This window comes from Palaemon carinicauda, chromosome 35, assembly GCF_036898095.1.
Source record: "Palaemon carinicauda isolate YSFRI2023 chromosome 35, ASM3689809v2, whole genome shotgun sequence".
Taxonomy (NCBI): Eukaryota; Metazoa; Arthropoda; class Malacostraca; order Decapoda; family Palaemonidae; genus Palaemon; species Palaemon carinicauda.
This window is the reverse complement of record NC_090759.1, coordinates 4,611,085-4,617,977: the sequence shown is the minus strand read 5'-3', so window position 1 is coordinate 4,617,977 and position 6,893 is coordinate 4,611,085.

Sequence of the window (6,893 nt, the reverse complement as noted above, 5' to 3'; positions counted from 1 at the left end):
TATATATATATATATATATATATATATATATATACACATACTGTACATACATACATATGTATATATATTTTATCATGTATCAATATATATATATATATATATATATATATATATATATATATATATATATATATATATATATATAAATATATGTATATATATATATGTATATATATGTATATATATATATATATATATATATATATATATATATATTTATATATAAACATATATTTATATATATATATATATATATATATTAATATATATATATATATATATATATATATATATATATGTATATATATATGTTTATATATATATATATATATATATATATATATATATATATATATATATACATATATATATACATATATATATATATATATATATATATATATATATAAATATATATAGACATATATATATATATATATATATATATATATATATATATATATATATGTATGTATGCGTGTGTGTGTATGATTGTGTGTGTACAGATTAATATAGAGTCAAATAGGTTCTCCCAAAAATAGAGCTATCGGGAGCCCACTTGAGTCATATTAATCAACATCCTTATATCATCAACCAGAAGACGAGAGCGAGACTGATGACTGTAATTAAATTCATAATTGTGTTGATAAGTTATGTCAGATGCAGAGTGAGAAGCATTGATGGTAATATCAAGAGAGAGAGAGAGAGAGAGAGAGAGAGAGAGAGAGAGAGAGAGAGAGAGAGAGAGAGAGCGCGCGCGCGCCGGTAAATAATTCTAAGACTGTTTAACCTCCTAAGGTAACGTACTTGTTGCTACTCCTTCCAGCAAGGTCCGGAGTTTGAAACCTGTTGACTCTTTAGTACCATCATTAATTGGGGTCAATTAAGGCCATGGAGATGAAAAAACTACGGGCTGCAACTGTGCAAAAGCCCGTGCAAGGCAATCTGAAAATGTTATGCATTGTTGTGATAATGTACCGTATTACCTCAAATGTTACATGTATTGAGTGCAACATTGCATCATATTGCATTGATGAAACATGTTTAAGAATTGTTCCTATCTGAAATAATGTATTTTGATATTAGTGTTCAAGCATTTATTAATTACCTCAAAGATAGGATGTGATTCTTTTTACTTTTGTACTGCAGTAGGATTTAAGTCCTTTGAGAGCGATGCTCCTATGTTTACTTTTATGTTTTGGTTTGTGAGATTGTTTACAAGACGCTCGATGCTCATTTGGAAGCCCAGAGCCACAGAGTAATGTAACTCTTTAGCACGTTAAATGTATTTTATCAATACTACCATTAAATCCCACCGAGAAAAATTGGTGACATTCATTGATTTTAATATAATTCCAGGTATGTGGTGTTATGAAATCACCAGAAAATATTCAACCAACATATCAAACTGGCGAAGATCTGATGACAAATACACGGAGAGATCATGGAGAAGCAAGCCCAGTAAGGTTCCCCCTTGCAGCCATCCAAAATAACTTCTTCAAACACAAGCAAAAAAACAAGAAAACAAAGTGATATTTAAAATTGGTTAGGGTACAAAAAAAAGTAGGAAGTTACAAAGTGACTTTAGAACAGTAGCCTAACCCAATCCAGGTAAGAATTCAAAATGCCTCTTGAAATTGAACATCCTGAACAATTTAGCATCAAAGCTGAACCCAATTCTGTTGCAACACGATGGCACCAGTGGTGTGAGGAATTTAATATTTATTTAGAAGCATTAGGGAATATGAAGGATGCCCAAAAGAAGGCATTATTACTTCATACAGCCGATAGAGAAGTTCAGGAAGTATTCAAGACATTACAGCCTACAGATGACACAAGTGAAGCTGCAATTAAGGCTCTTACCATATATTTTGCTCCTCAGGTCAATAAATTTTTTGAAAGGTATCAATTTACAGCACAGGCATATCAGAGAGAAAATGAAAGTTTAGATGCATTTGTGACTAGACTAAAGAATTGAGCTGTTTCATGTGAATTTCTAGAGTTAGAAAATGTTATCATAGATCAAGTTATTGCACATTGCACATCACAGAAACTAAGAAAGAAATTATTGCAAGATAAAGATTTAACATTAGAAAAGGTATTGATAGTAGGCAGAGCTTTAGAAACATCAAATAGGCAAAGTAACATAATAGGTAGTTCTACAAGCAATAGAATGGAAAATTCTATAATTAGTACAATAGGTTCCAAGTGGAAAAACAATGAGAATCAGAGAAGGGATATGTCAAAGCGTAGTCATAGAAAAGCGCCTAACACTAATGTTCATGAATATCAGAATCAGGCATATACACAGAAACAACAGGAAAAACCCAAGTGTTATAGGTGTGGTAAAACTGATCATCTTACATACAGAGCAAAGAGATACGCAAAGAAATTTAATGCTACAGTTAATACTATTGGTTAAGAGAATAATGCGGAAAATGTTTATGATAATCAGGATAAGCCAGAAACTGATTTTGCGTTTCACATTAATTCTGTCAACAAAAATGCAAATAAACATATCACGGTAGAAGTAATCATAAATGGTAAACCAATTTTGATGCAAGAAGTTGACACAGCAGCCGATGTATCAATTATGTCTGAAAAAACAGATAAAAGCATTCCTAATTTGTTATTAGAAGGTACAAATAGAGTTTTAAAAGGTTATAATGGTTTTGATATTCAGGTAATAGGTGCTTCGAACGTAGAAGTACAGTAAAAAGAACAGAAATTAGAGAGAATGCCATCAACAGTAGTAAAAGGTAAAGGACAAACTTTGCTAGGTTTGGATTGGCTACAGTATTTGAAATTAGATTGGCCTAGTATTTGAACATTATAGGTAGACATGATGAACACAAAAAAGAAATGTCTGTGGATGATATCATATCAGAGTTTCAAGGCGTATTTGAAAATAAAGTAGGTACAGTAAAGAATGCAAAGGACATTTTAGTTTTGAAACCAGGCAGTACTTCTAGATTTTGTGCTCCCAGACCAGTACCATATACATTGAAAAGTGCAGTTGAAACAGAAATCAGGACATTAGAAAATGAAGGTTCATGGGAAAAGGTTACGTATTCAGATTGGTCTACTCCATTAGTACCTATAGTGAAGGAAAATGGTCAGGTTAGGTTATGTCGAGATTACAAAGTAACGTTGAATGTACAACTGCAAGTAGCCCAACATCCATTACCAAATCCGAAAGACATGTTTGCAACTATGTCAGGATATACTGTTTTTTTCTAAGTTAGATTTAAGACAAACATTTCAACAGCTTCAAATGAAAGAAACCTCACAAGAATTATGTACAGTAAATACATCCTTAGGGTTGTTTAGGCCAAAGAGATTACCTTATGGAGTTGCAAGTAGTCCAGCTATATGGCAACAAACTATGGATAAAATTTTTTCAGGAATGCAAGGAGTATTCATTTTTATAGGTGATATTTTAATTGGTGGTAAAGACACAAGAGAACATAAAGAAAGATTACAAGCAGTTCTGAAGAAGTTGAAGGAACATAATATTAGAGTAAAAAGAGCAAATGTATTTTGGAAGTTGATTCAGAGGAGTACTTAGGTTTCGTAATTAATGGCAAGGGTATTCAAAAAACTAAAGAGAAGATTAAAGCTGTACAATCAACAACAGTACCAGAAAATGTTAAGGAATTACAATAATTTTTAGGTTCAGTAACATTTTATGGGAATTTCATTCAGAATTTGTTTACAATTGCACATCCATTGTAAAATTGGTTAAATAAGGGTGTAGAAGGGAAGTGGACAAAGGAGTGTCAGGAATCTTTTGAAAGAATCAAACAAGAAATAACATCACCTACATTCCTAGTATATTATCAAATAGATTTACCAGTTAAATTAGTATGTGATGCATCAAAGATAGATCTAAGTGCAGTATTATCTCATGTAATGCTAGATGGAACAGAAAAACCAATTGCATTCACTTCTACAGTATTGAACAAGGCAGAAAGGAATTACTCTCCTATAGAAAAAGAAGGTTTAGCATTAGTGTATGGAGTTAAGTAATTTCACAGGTATCCTTATGGTAGGAAAATGTTCACACTTGTTACAGATCATAAACCTTTCTTAGCAAAATTGGGTCCAAAAGCAAGTTTACCTACGTTGGTAGCTGCAAGACTACAACGTTGGGCAATTACGTTAGCTGCATACCACTATGATATAGAATACCATCCAACATCAAAGATGGGTAATGAAGATGCTTTATCTAGATTACCAGTAGACAAAGTTCCAGAAGAGTAAGATGACAGTATTCTGTTAATTTCTGTATATGGTGTACCCATTACAGCAAAGGATGTAGCATACAGTACCAAGAGAGACCCAGTACTTAGTAAGGTTTTAGAGTTTAATGACAGGTAGGGACTTATGTGGAAAAGAGGAAAATTGTAAATCCTATAAGGATATATGGTATGAACTGAGTGTAACACAAGGAATAGTGATGAGAGGTTCAAGGGTGTAGTTATTCCTAATTCACTGAGGAATAAGGTTTTGTCTGAAATACATGCTGATCACCAAGGTATTGTAAGATCAAAGTAAATTGCAAGAACCTTTGTATGGTGGCCAGGTGTAGATAAAGATGTGAAATCTTATACAAAGAATTGTATGAATTGTGTTATTTCACAGAACAATCCTCATTTTGCTAGAATGCACCCATGGAAGTTACCCAGGTATCCATGGCAAAGAGTGCATAAAGATTTTGCAGGTCCTTTTTTAAATTATTTGTTTTTGATAGTCTTAGATGCTTACAGTAAGTGGCCAGAAGTAATTCCAGTGAAGACAACAATGACTTATGCCACAATCAAAGAGTTAATGCATACTTTTTCTACCAACGGTATTCCAGAAAGAATTGCTACAGATAATGATTCACAATTCACCTCACAAGAGTTTAAAGAATTTTGTAACGTCAATGGAATAAAACATGCATTTTCAGCAACGTATCATTCCTCTACTAATGAAGAGGCTGAAAGGGTTGTTCAAAGATTTAAATACAATATGAAGTGTAGAAAAGCAGTTCCGGTAACATATTTTTACATGTATCAAAGTTTTTATCGTCTTATAGAACAACGCTGCACAGCACAACAGGCGTGACACCAACAAATTTGTTGATGGAGAGGAGGATTAAGTGTAAGTTAGATTTGTTGTATCCATGTATGCAAAGTGATTTAGAAGATAAAGGGGATAAACAAGTAGTAAATCTTCTAAAAGTAAGACACTTTTTACCTTAATCTGATGTCATGGTAAGATCGTGCAACACTCCAGAGGAGTGGGTACCAGGAGAGATTGTAAGAGAGATGAGAAATTTACATTATGATGTTCAAGTTGGTGGGAATATTGGAAAACGTCATGTTGATAAATTACAGCTATTAAACAGACATACAGTAGATCATGTGAATGTTAGAGATGGAAAACTTTCAGAAGTAGTTAGATCAAAGGAGTCAAATATTAACCAAGATGCTCCAACATCAAATGTAGATTCAGAATCATTTCATGTACCAGTACAAGAGGAGGTTAGAGTGCTTCCTAATAGGATTAATAGATGAAAGCCCCCTGAGAGATTAGATTTATAAAGGTTTTTACAATGTCAAGTTAAGGGGGTGGAGACTGTTATGTATTGTTGTGATAATGTACTGTATCACCTCAAATGTTACATGTATTGAGCGCAACATTGCATCATATTGCATTGATAAATATGTTTAAGAATTGTTATAACTGAAACAATGTATTTTGATATTAGGGTTCAAGCATTTATTAATTACCTCAAAGATAGGATGTGATTCTTTTTACTTTTGTACTGCAGTAGGATTTAAAGGCTTTGAGAGCGATGCTCCTATGTTTACTTTTATGTTTTGGTTTGTGAGATTGTTTACGAGATGCTCAACACTCAGTTGGAAGCCCAGAGCCACAGAGTAATGTAACCCTTTAGCACGTTAAATGTATTTTATCAATACCAACTATCATTAAATCCCACCGAGAACAGTTGGCGACATTCATTGATTTCAATATCATTCCAGGTATGTGGTATTATGAAATCCCCAGAAAATATTCAACCAACATATCAAACTGGCGATGATCTGATGACAAATACACTGAGAGATCATAGAGAACCAGGAGAAAAAGCCCAGTGAGCAGGGGCGGCTCTAGGGTTTCTTGCGCCCTAGCCTAATATTTTAATTTGCTCCCCCAGGCCCACCAGCTAGGAGGTCTGGGGTGAGCAGTAACCAGTAGCTCCCCATTGGGTGACATTTCGGGATAGTCAATTGTTAATCCAGTTACCAAATATTAAGTTGAAATGCATTATGCGCACACACAAACACACATACACACATATATTCTTTAAAACTTCCATCAGGGATAAGAAAATGTAAGTGGTGAAGAAAATCTGACTCATTTTCCTTCCATTTCAGTGTATCCTTAGCTGAAAAAGGGGGAAAAATAAAACATGGCCTCAACAACATATTTTTTCATTCATTAATAGAACAAATCTAAAAAAAAAAAAAAAAGAAAAAAAAAAAAAGACGAATTCAATGTACTGAAAGGAAGTGAAAGCTATATACGCAGAAAACGTATAATATTAATCTCAGTTATTGAAGAGAATTAGATATTCTCTTCATAACTACGAACTGAATTATTAACAAAAAGACTAGAAATCAAAATAGTGTGAATAATTAATAATTTTGAAGTAAACATGAAGATAACTCAGAAACAATTGTTTAAATTTTATATTATTAGGAACTGTTTACAATTACATCTTTCAATTATAATATAATTGTAACTTTATACTAAAATTTATCAATATCTGTCAATGGCAAAAATGAGAAATTCAATTTCAGTGAACACTGAGTCTCTAGATTCTTGGCTACAACTACAGATAA